General features: G+C 41.3%; 1 pseudogene; it reads left to right on the top strand.

Annotated features, from left to right (window-relative positions):
- The window catches only part of LOC109882983 (tripartite motif-containing protein 2-like), a 26,536-nt pseudogene extending 14,012 nt beyond the window's left edge, over positions 1-12,524 (top strand).
- The last annotated feature ends 417 nt before the right edge of the window (positions 12,525-12,941 follow it).

The raw sequence follows: 12,941 nt of genomic DNA on the forward strand, positions 1-12,941 counted from the left end.
TGAACATACAGGTGACATACAGGTGACATACAGGTGACATACAGGTGACATACAGGGCAAATACAAGGTGACATACAGTTCAAATACAAGGTGAACATACAGGTGGCGTACAGGGGACATATAGGGACATACAGGGAACATACTGGGGACATACAGGAGACATACAGGGGACATACAGGTGACATACAGGAACATACAGGAGACATACAGGAGACGTACAGGAACATACAGGGGACATACAGGAGACATACAGGGGACATACAGGAGACATACAGGGGACATACAGGAGACATGCAGGGGACATACAGGGGACATATAGGGACATACAGGGGACATACAGGGGACATAGCAGTACACACCGTAGCAGCACCCACCTGTAGCACACTCTCCAGCAGGTAAATCTCTCTATATCTCTATTGACAATGACTGGAACGAACTACAAAAATCTCTGAACCTGGAAACACTTATCTCCCTCACTAGCTTTAAGCACCAGCTGTCAGAGCAGTTCACAGATTACTGCAGCTGTACATAGCCCACCTATAATTTAGCCCAAACAACTACCTCTCCCCCTACTGTATTTATTTATTTTGCTCCTTTGCACCCCATTATTTCTATCTCTACTTTGCACATTCTTCCACTGCAAATCTACCATTCCAGTGTTTTACTTGCCACCATGGCCTTTTTTTTGCATTTACCTCCCTGATCTCACCTCATTTACTCACATTGTATATTTGTATATAGACTTATTTTTCTACTGAATTATTGACTGTATGTTTGTTCATTCCATGTGTAACTCTGTGTCGTTGTTTGTGTCGAACTGCTTTGCTTTATCTTGGCCAGGTCGCAATTGTAAATGAGAACTTGTTCTCAACCGGCCTACCTGGTTAAATAAAGGGTTAGGGTTATATATATAAATACCTGGTTAAATAAAGGGTTATATATATAAATACCTGGTTAAATAAAGGGTTATATATATAAATACCTGGTTAAATAAAGGGTTATATATATAAATACCTGGTTAAATAAAGGGTTAGGGTTATATATATAAATACCTGGTTAAATAAAGGGTTATATATATAAATACCTGGTTAAATAAAGGGTTAGGGTTATATATATATAAATACCTGGTTAAATAAAGGGTTATATATATAAATACCTGGTTAAATAAAGGGTTAGGGTTATATATATAAATACCTGGTTAAATAAAGGGTTATATATATAAATACCTGGTTAAATAAAGGTGAAATAAATCAAATAAAAAACATACAGGGAACTATTCTATTTTCTGATCTGTCAGGCCAAGCTGTCCTCTGATTGGTTGTGTTATCTGTCTGTCAGGCCAAGCTGGGCTCTGGTAGGCTGATGGGACCGAAGGGCGTGTCCGTGGATCAGAACGGTCACGTGATCGTTGTGGACAATAAGGCATGCACCGTCTTCATCTTCCAGCCAACTGGCAAGCTCGTTACTAAGTTCGGTAGCCGTGGCAACGGAGACAAACAGTTCGCAGGTGAGTTGATGTGGATGATGAAGATGATGCTGATGATAGTGATGGTGATGATGATGATGAAGGCTTCATGGTACTTCCATCACTCCTCTCCTCTCTCCTCCTCCTTTCTCCTCCTCTTCTCCTCCTTTCTCCTCTCTTTTGACCAGGTCCTCATTTTGCAGCAGTCAACAACAACAATGAGATCATAGTGACAGACTTTCACAACCACTCAGTCAAGGTAACTAACCTCTCAGGTTCATCAGACATTTCCAAACAACGCCTCAAACGTGACCATCGTTAACCCAGTAGAATGAACAAGTCCTGACCATCGTTAACCAAGGAGAATGAACAAGTCCTGACTATCGTTAACCCAGTAGAATGAACAGGTCCTGACTATCGTTAACCCAGTAGAATGAACAAGTCCTGACCATCGTTAACCAAGGAGAATGAACAAGTCCTGACTATCGTTAACCAAGGAGAATGAACAAGTCCTGACTATCGTTAACCCAGGAGAATGAACAAGTCCTGACCTTCGTTAACCAAGGAGAATGAACAAGTCCTGACCTTCGTTAACCAAGGAGAATGAACAAGTCCTGACTATCGTTAACCCAGGAGAATGAACAAGTCCTGACCTTCGTTAACCAAGGAGAATGAACAAGTCCTGACCTTCGTTAACCCAGTAGAATGAACAAGTCCTGACTATCGTTAACCCAGGAGAATGAACAAGTCCTGACCTTCGTTAACCCAGTAGAATGAACAAGTCCTGACCTTCGTTAACCCAGTAGAATGAACAAGTCCTGACTATCGTTAACCCAGGAGAATGAACAAGTCCTGACCTTCGTTAACCCAGTAGAATGAACAAGTCCTGACCATCGTTAACCAAGGAGAATGAACAAGTCCTGACTATCGTTAACCCAGTAGAATGAACAAGTCCTGACTATCGTTAACCCAGTAGAATGAACAAGTCCTGACTATCGTTAACCCAGTAGAATGAACAAGTCCTGACTATCGTTAACCCAGTAGAATGAACAAGTCCTGACTATCGTTAACCCAGGAGAATGAACAAGTCCTGACCTTCGTTAACCCAGTAGAATGAACAAGTCCTGACTATCGTTAACCCAGTAGAATGAACAAGTCCTGACTATCGTTAACCCAGTAGAATGAACAAGTCCTGACTATCGTTAACCCAGTAGAATGAACAAGTCCTGACTATCGTTAACCAAGGAGAATGAACAAGTCCTGACCTTCGTTAACCCAGTAGAATGAACAAGTCCTGACCTTCGTTAAACCAGTAGAATGAACAAGTCCTGACTATCGTTAACCCAGTAGAATGAACAAGTCCTGACCTTCGTTAACCCAGTAGAATGAACAAGTCCTGACCTTCGTTAACCCAGTAGAATGAACAAGTCCTGACTATCGTTAACCCAGTAGAATGAACAAGTCCTGACCTTCGTTAACCCAGGAGAATGAACATTTCTTGACCTTCGTTAAACCAATAAATCTAAAAAGTCCTGATCTTAATTAACCCGGTAGAATGAAAAAGACGTGGTTCAACAGAGAAGGTCTCCCTCCCTCCATCCCTCTCTCTCTCTCTCTCTCTCTCTCTCTCTCTCTCTCTCTCTCTCTCTCTCTCTCTCTCTCTCTCTCTCTCTCTCTCTCTCTCTCTCTCTCTCTCTCTCTCTCTCTCTCTCCCTCCATCCCTCTCTCTCTCTCTCTCTCTCTCTCTCTCTCTCTCTCTCTCTCTCTCTCTCCCTCCATCCCTCTCTCTCTCTCTCTCTCTCTCTCTCTCTCTCTCTCTCTCTCTCTCTCTCTCTCTCCCTCCCTCTCTCTCTCTCTCTCTCTCTCTCTCTCTCTCCCTCCCTCCCTCCCTCCCTCCCTCCCTCCATTCCAGGTATTCACCCCAGAGGGAGAGCTGCTGCTGAAGTTTGGAACTAATGGAGAGGGCAACGGTCAGTTTAATGCTCCTACAGGCGTGGCCGTCGATGTGAATGGGAACATCATCGTAGCTGACTGGGGCAACAGCCGCATACAGGTATAGTTTAATATATATATATATACAGTACCAGTCATACAGGTATAGTTTAATATAGATATATATATATATAGATATACAGTACCAGTCATACAGGTATAGTTTAATATATAGATATATATATATAGATATACAGTACCAGTCATACAGGTATAGTTTAATATAGATATATATATATATAGATATACAGTACCAGTCATACAGGTATAGTTTAATATATAGATATATATATATAGATATACAGTACCAGTCATACAGGTATAGTTTAATATATAGATATATATATATAGATATACAGTACCAGTCATACAGGTATAGTTTAATATATAGATATATATATATAGATATACAGTACCAGTCATACAGGTATAGTTTAATATAGATATATATATATAGATATACAGTACCAGTCATACAGGTATAGTTTAATATATAGATATATATATATATATAGATATACAGTACCAGTCATACAGGTATAGTTTAATATATAGATATATATATATAGATATACAGTACCAGTCATACAGGTATAGTTTAATATATAGATATATATATATAGATATACAGTACCAGTCATACAGGTATAGTTTAATATATAGATATATATATATAGATATACAGTACCAGTCATACAGGTATAGTTTAATATATAGATATATATATATAGATATACAGTACCAGTCATACAGGTATAGTTTAATATATAGATATATATATATAGATATACAGTACCAGTCATACAGGTATAGTTTAATATATAGATATATATATATAGATATACAGTACCAGTCATACAGGTATAGTTTAATATATAGATATATATATATAGATATACAGTACCAGTCATACAGGTATAGTTTAATATATAGATATATATATATAGATATACAGTACCAGTCATACAGGTATAGTTTAATATATAGATATATATATATAGATATACAGTACCAGTCATACAGGTATAGTTTAATATATAGATATATATATATAGATATACAGTACCAGTCATACAGGTATAGTTTAATATATAGATATATATATATAGATATACAGTACCAGTCATACAGGTATAGTTTAATATATAGATATATATATATAGATATACAGTACCAGTCATACAGGTATAGTTTAATATAGATATATATATATAGATATACAGTACCAGTCATACAGGTATAGTTTTATATATATTGTAATGCAACAGCAGGGAGCAGGTCTCGAACCCTTAACCTTCTAGCCCGAGGTCCGGCGCCCTATCGACTGTGCCGCAAAAGCATGCTCGCGCGACAGAGTCGATTTCCGAGCTTATAAACCCAGGGTCGTTACAATATGATGTCCATATACTGTATATGATATATATATCATATACAGTATATGGACATCATCGTAGCCGACTGGAGCAACATCTGCATACAGTACACTACCGGTCCAAAGTTTTAGGACACCTTCTCATTAAAGGGTTTTTCTTTCTTTTGACTATTTTCTACATTGTAGAATAATAGTGAAGACATTAAAACTATGAAATAACAAATATGGAATCATCAAGTAACCCAAAAAAGTGTTAAAAAAATCAAAATATATTTTATATTTGAGATTCTTCAAAGTTGTCACCCTTTGCCTTGATGACAGCTTTGCACACTGTTGGCATTCTCTCAACCAGCTTCATGAGGTAGTCACCTGCAATGCATTTCAATTAACAGGTGTGCCTTCTTAAAAGTTCATTTGTGGAATTTATTTTCTTCTTAATGCGTTTGAGCCAATCAGTTGTTTTGTGACAAGGTAGGTGTGGTATACAGAAGACAACCCTATTTGGTAAAAGACCAAGTCCATATTATGGCAAGAACAGCATAAATAAGCAAAGAGAAACGACAGTCCATCATGAAGGTCAGTCAATATGGAACATTTCAAGAATGTTTTTTTCAAGTGCAGTCGCAAAACCATCAAGTGCTATGATGAAACTGGCTCTCATGAGGACCGCCACAGGAAAGGAAGACCCAGAGTTACCTCTGCCTCAGAGGATAAGTTCATTAGAGTTACCAGCCTCAGAAATTTCATCCCAAATAAATGTTTCACAGAGTTCAAGTAACAGACACATCTCAACATCAACTGTTCAGAGGAGACTGCTTGAATCAGACCTCCATGGTTGAATTGCTGCAAAGAAACCACTACTAAAGGACACCAATAAGAAGAAGAGACTTGCTTGGGCCAAGAAACATGAGCACTGGACATTAGACCGGTGGAAATCTCTCCTTTGGTCTGAGGAGTCCAAATGTGTGTTTTTTTCATTCCAACCCCCATGTCTCTGCATGTGTAGTTCCCACCATGGAGCATGGAGGAGAAGGTGTGATGTGTGGGGGTGCTTTGCTGGTGACACTGTCAGTGATTTATTTAGAATTCAAAGCACACTTAACTAGCATGGCTACCACAGCATTCTGGAGCGAAATGCCATCCCATCTGGTTTGAGCTTAGTGGGACTATAATTTGTTTTTCAACAGGACAATGACACAACACACCTCCAGGCTGTGTAAGGGCTATTTGACCAAGAAGGAGAGTGATGGAGTGTTGCATCAGATGACCTGGTCTCCACAATCACCTGACCTCAACCCAATTGAGATGGTTTGGGATGAGTTGGACCACAGAGTGAAGGACAAGCAGCCAACAAGTGCTCAGCATATGTGGGAACTCCTTCAAGATTGTTGGAAAAGCATTCCAGGTGAAGCTGTTTGAGAGAATGCCGAGAGTGTGCAAATCTGTCATCAAGGCAAAGGGTGGCTACTTTGAAGAATCTCAAAAATAAAATATATTTTTGATTTGTTTAACACTTTTTTTGGTTACTACATGATTCCATATGTGTCATTTCATAGTGAGTAGGTGTGTCCAAACCTTTGAATGAGTAGGTGTGTCCAAACCTTTGAATGAGTAGGTGTGTCCAAACCTTTGAATGAGTAGGTGTGTCCAAACCGTTGAATGAGTAGGTGTGTCCAAACCGTTGAATGAGTAGGTGTGTCCAAACCGTTGAATGAGTAGGTGTGTCCAAACCTTTGAATGAGTAGGTGTGTCCAAACCTTTGAATGAGTAGGTGTGTCCAAACCGTTGAATGAGTAGGTGTGTCCAAACCTTTGAATGAGTAGGTGTGTCCAAACCTTTGAATGAGTAGGTGTGTCCAAACCGTTGAATGAGTAGGTGTGTCCAAACCTTTGAATGAGTAGGTGTGTCCAAACCTTTGAATGAGTAGGTGTGTCCAAACCTTTGAATGAGTAGGTGTGTCCAAACCGTTGAATGAGTAGGTGTGTCCAAACCTTTGAATGAGTAGGTGTGTCCAAACCGTTGAATGAGTAGGTGTGTCCAAACCTTTGAATGAGTAGGTGTGTCCAAACCGTTGAATGAGTAGGTGTGTCGAAACCTTTGAATGAGTAGGTGTGTCCAAACCGTTGAATGAGTAGGTGTGTCCAAACCGTTGAATGAGTAGGTGTGTCCAAACCGTTGAATGAGTAGGTGTGTCCAAACCGTTGAATGAGTAGGTGTGTCCAAACCCTTGACTGGTACTGTATATATCATGTATCAGTATATCGACGGGGGCAACAGCAGCATACAGGTACATATATATCATGTATTCTGAATACTTCAGAAAGTATTCACACCCCTTGACCATTTCCCCATTTTGTTGTGTTACAATCTGAATTTAAAATAGATCGTTTTTTCTCAGCCATCTAAACTTGTGGAGGCGGTTTTGGGGACGGCAGCTCATAATAATGGCTGGAGTCGATGGAATGGCATCAAATACCTGGAGAACATGTTTATGATGTTTTTTATACCATTCTACTGATTACACTCCAGCCGTTACCACACGCCCGTCCTCCCAATTAAAGGCCCTGCCCCGCCCCCCTTTCGGAAAAGCTGACCACGACTCCATTTTGTTGATCCCTGCCTACAGACAGAAACTAAAACAAGAGGCTCCCACGCTGAGGTCTGTCCAACGCTGGTCCGACCAAGCTGACTCCACACTCCAAGACTGCTTCCATCACTTGGACTGGGACATGTTTCGTATTGCGTCAGATAACAACATTGACGAATACGCTGATTCGGTGTGCGAGTTCATTAGAACGTGCGTTGAAGATGTCGTTCCCATAGCAACGATTAAAACATTCCCTAACCAGAAACCGTGGATTGATGGCAGCATTCGTGTGAAACTGAAAGCGCGAACCACTGCTTTTAATCAGGGCAAGGTGTCTGGTAACATGACCGAATACAAACAGTGCAGCTATTCCCTCCGCAAGGCTATCAAACAAGCTAAGCGCCAGTACAGAGACAAAGTAGAATCTCAATTCAACGGCTCAGACACAAGAGGCATGTGGCAGGGTCTACAGTCAATCACGGATTACAAAAAGAAAACCAGCCCTGTCACAGACCAGGATGTCTTGCTCCCAGGCAGACTAAATAACTTTTTTGCCCGCTTTGAGGACAATACAGTGCCACGGACACGGCCTGCAACGAAAACATGCGGTCTCTCCTTCACTGCAGCCGAGGTGAATAAGACATTTAAACGTGTTAACCCTCGCAAGGCTGCAGGCCCAGACGGCATCCCCAGCCGCGCCCTCAGAGCATGCGCAGACCAGCTGGCCGGTGTGTTTACGGACATATTCAATCAATCCCTATACCAGTCTGCTGTTCCCACATGCTTCAAGAGGGCCACCATTGTTCCTGTTCCCAAGAAAGCTAAGGTAACTGAGCTAAACGACTACCGCCCCGTAGCACTCACATCCGTCATTATGAAGTGCTTTGAGAGACTAGTCAAGGACCATATCACCTCCACCCTACCTGACACCCTAGACCCACTCCAATTTGCTTACCGCCCAAATAGGTCCACAGACGATGCAATCTCAACCACACTGCACACTGCCCTAACCCATCTGGACAAGAGGAATACCTATGTGAGAATGCTGTTCATCGACTACAGCTCGGCATTCAACACCATAGTACCCTCCAAGCTCGTCATCAAGCTCGAGACCCTGGGTCTCGACCCCGCCCTGTGCAACTGGGTACTGGACTTCCTGACGGGCCGCGCCCAGGTGCGCCTTATGTAATACATGTATCACTAGCCACTTTAACTATGCCACTTTGTTTACATACTCATCTCATATGTTATACTGTACTCGATATCATCTACTGTATCTTGCCTATGCTGCTCTGTACCATCACTCATTCATATATCCTTATGTACATATTCTTTATCCCCTTACACTGTGTATAAGACAGTAGTTTTTTGGAATTGTTAGTTAGATTACTTGTTGGTTATTACTGCATTGTCGGAACTAGAAGCACAAGCATTTCGCTACACTCGCATTAACATCTGCTAACCATGTGTATGTGACAAATAAAATTTGATTTGATTTGATTTGATTTGACCAACCTCCTGTGATCTACACACAACACCTCATAATGATAATTTACATAAGTATCCTCCCCCCTCCTCTCCAGGTGTTCATTTACATAAGTATCCCCCCCCTCCTCTCCAGGTGTTAATTTACATAAGTATCCTCCCCCTCCTCTCCAGGTGTTAATTTACATAAGTATCCTCCCCCCTCCTCTCCAGGTGTTCATTTACATAAGTATCCCCCCCTCCTCTCCAGGTGTTAATTTACATAAGTATCCCCCCCCCCTTCTCTCCAGGTGTTCATTTCCATAAGTATCCCCCCCCCTTCCTCTCCAGGTGTTAATTTACATATGTATCCTCCTCCCTCCTCTCCAGGTGTTTGACGGTAGTGGTTCCTTCCTGTCCTATATCAACACATCAGCTGACCCTCTCTACGGACCTCAGGGTCTGGCTCTCACCTCTGATGGACACGTGGTGGTGGCCGACTCTGGGAACCACTGCTTCAAGGTCTACAGATACCTACAGTAGTGGGAGGGAGGGAGGCATGTAGAGATGGACAGAACTACTTTTTCAAGGTCTACAGATACCTACAGTAGTGGGAGGGAGGAACGGAGGGAGGGGTGGAGGAATGCAGAGATGAATGGACAGAACTACTTTTTCAAGGTCTACAGATACCTACAGTAGTTGGAGGGAGGGAGGCGTGTAGAGATGGACAGAACTACTTTTTCAAGGTCTACAGATACCTACAGTAGTGGGAGGGAGGGAGGCGTGTAGAGATGGACAGAACTACTTTTTCAAGGTCTACAGATACCTACAGTGAACTTAAACGATGGCCAATAAAATCAGTTCCTCTCTCTGCTCTGACGACATGTCACTCATCTGCAATACTATTGGCCAGAGGAACAAAGCGAGAACATCTATTGGCCAACTTCAAAACAGACCTGGGACCTAACTCTCGGCTCGCCAGACACGGCTCAATATGAAACCAACGTCAACTTGTTTATCTGCTCATAAACTCATGTACTGCTATGGATTATACAAAATAATGATATAGATTGTTCGATTGAGGATTGTCGTGTGCTATATCAATAAGGAATGTTCAAGAACGTGGCTATGGTTATTCTAATACTCCACAGGTATATCAATGATTCCATCAATCAATTCATTATTGGTTGATTGGTTGATTGATTGATGTATTGAGCTAACAGGCAGCTTGCGATGTTACGCTTGGATGAGGTATATATTCAACCATCTATTTTTTCCGTAAAAAATAATATCTGCATCCCAAATTGCTCCCTATGGTCCTGGCTCAAAAGTAGTGCACTACATAGGGAATAGGGTGCTATTTCAGATATAGACACAGTCGCAAGATAAAATGGAAGAGTATATATATTTGTGAAATTATATTTACTATTAATACCGATCAATAACCGTTTGCAAACCAAGATTCATCAGTGACGTTTTCAACCCCCTCATTAGAAAATACTAGACCCTATGGCTCGATTCAATCCGTATCGCTGAAGTTCAGCGCTATAATGAGATTGCAATTTCTGATTGAGCCAACATATACAGCCGTGAATGCAGCCTCCATGAAAGCGAGAATATTGCCTTTTGAGTTTCTATTGTGCTGTAGTGCGTGTCTTCAGCGCTACGGATTGAATCGAGCCCTTTAAATGTTTGATTACTCGCCAAGAATCAGTTGTTTTATTATTATGTGCACTGTTGCTTGTCAGTACGATAATAGATCACTCATAGCGGAATACCGGTGGATTCTAGAAAAATACCAGAGTATTCTAGAAGCATGCTTCTTCATTTTATTAATTATATCAATCTATTAGCATCCGACAAACAATGATCTTTTACAACCATATCTAAGAGTTACCCAATTCCAGAAATTTCCCCCCCAAATTCCATGCAGGTTTTCCAGACATCCTGGTTGTAAGAGTCCTTGAATGAGGAGGGAATAGGCAGGAAATCCCAGGAATCTTTCAACTGGGATTTCTGGAAAGTTTGCATGGATATTTGGTAATTTTAGAACCCTATAAATCATATCATACTCTAACATCTGGTTAATGGGAAGGATTGGAGGAATCTGGTTAATGGGAAGGATTGGATGAGGAATCTGGTTAACGGGGAGGATTGGATGAGGAATCTGGATAGTGGGAAGGACTGGATGAGGAATCTGGTTTACGGGGAGGCTTGGAGGAATCTGGATAATGGGGAGGATTGGATGAGGAATCTGGATAATGGGGAGGACTGGTTGAGGAATCTGGATAATGGGGAGGATTGGATGAGGAATCTGGATAGTGGGGAGGATTGGATGAGGAATCTGGATAGTGGGGAGGATTGGAGGAATCTGGATAGTGGGGAGGATTGGATGAGGAATCTGGATAATGGGGAGTATTGGAGGAATCTGGATAATGGGGAGTATTTGAGGAATCTGGTTAATGGGAAGGATTGGAGGCATCTGGTTATTAGGAAAGATTTGATGAGGAATCTGGTTAATGGGAAGGATTGGATGAGGAATTTGGATAATGGGAAGGATGAGGACTCAGGTTAATGGGAAGCACTGGATGAGGACTCAGGTTAATGGGAAGGATGAGGATGCAGGTTAATGGGAAGGACTGGATGAGGACTCAGGTTAATGGGAAGGATTAGGACTCAGGTTAATGGGAAGGACTGGATGAGGACTCAGGTTAATGGGAAGGACTGGATGAGGACTCAGGTTAATGGGAAGGACTGGATGAGGACTCAGGTTAATGGGAAGGACTGGATGAGGACTCAGGTTAATGGGAAGGAGGAATCTGGATAATGGGAAGAACTGGATGAGGACTCAGGTTAATGGGAAGGACTGGATGAGGACTCAGGTTAATTGGAAGGACTGGATGAGGACTCAGGGGTTGTGTACCAAGTGGAACACTGTTTCCCAGAGCCCTATGGGCCTTCAAAGTAGTGCACTACATAGGGAATAGGGTGCTGTTTAGAATGCTAGCTTTCACACGCGAGGCTCCTCCACATTTCCAACGCTATAGGAAGTAATGAGAACAATACTGAACACCATCTCTCTTCACGACGTGAATCACTTGTGTTTCTGTTATTATTTATGATTTATGTCATTTATAACGCTATTTCTTTATTCAATGTATTAATTTATTAACACTCATGGGAGTGTTAAGAGCCCATTGTACATGTTCTCCTTCCCGTCTTTCATCTGCGATGCGATGGACCACGTTAGGACAGACTGTTTTACGATTGCCTTTCTTGACGATCGTTTTGTTTATTCAGAGAAAAGATTGTACGGAACGAATGAATGAACCGACTTGTTTCAATTGTTTTTCTTCTGGAATGTTCATCTCATTGTTTCGAGACACACAGCCTTACATTCATTCGTATTGCCATGTCACACGAATGTTATTTTGACGTTATTTTAGAATTGTTGTAAACGATATTAGATAGGTAACTTTCTCAGTACCCTAGGGTTTTAGGTTTATAGGTTATACTCTATGTCTGCCTCTTAAATGGCATCCTATCCCCTACGTAGTGCACTACTTTAGATCAGAACCCTATGTGATAAGTAGTGCACTACTTTAGATCAGAACCCTATGTGATAAGTAGTGCACTACTTTAGATCAGAGCCCTATGTGATAAGTAGTGCACTACTTTAGATCAGAGCCTTATGTGATAAGTAGTGCACTACTTTAGATCAGAGCCCTATGTGATAAGTAGTGCACTACTTTAGATCAGAACCCTATGTGATAAGTAGTGCACTACTTTAGATCAGAACCCTATGTGAAAAGTAGTGCACTACTTTAGATCAGAGCCCTATGTGATAAGTAGTGCACTACTTTAGATCAGAGCCCTATGTGATAAGTAGTGCACTACTTTAGATCAGAACCCTATGTGATAAGTAGTGCACTACTTTAGATCAGAGCCCTATGTGATAAGTAGTGCACTACTTTAGATCAGAACCCTATGTGATAAGTAGTGCACTACTTTAGATCAGAACCCTATGTGATAAGTAGTGCACTACTTTAGATCAGAACCCT

This window comes from Oncorhynchus kisutch, linkage group LG9 (genome assembly GCF_002021735.2).
Source record: "Oncorhynchus kisutch isolate 150728-3 linkage group LG9, Okis_V2, whole genome shotgun sequence".
NCBI lineage: Eukaryota > Metazoa > Chordata > Actinopteri > Salmoniformes > Salmonidae > Oncorhynchus > Oncorhynchus kisutch.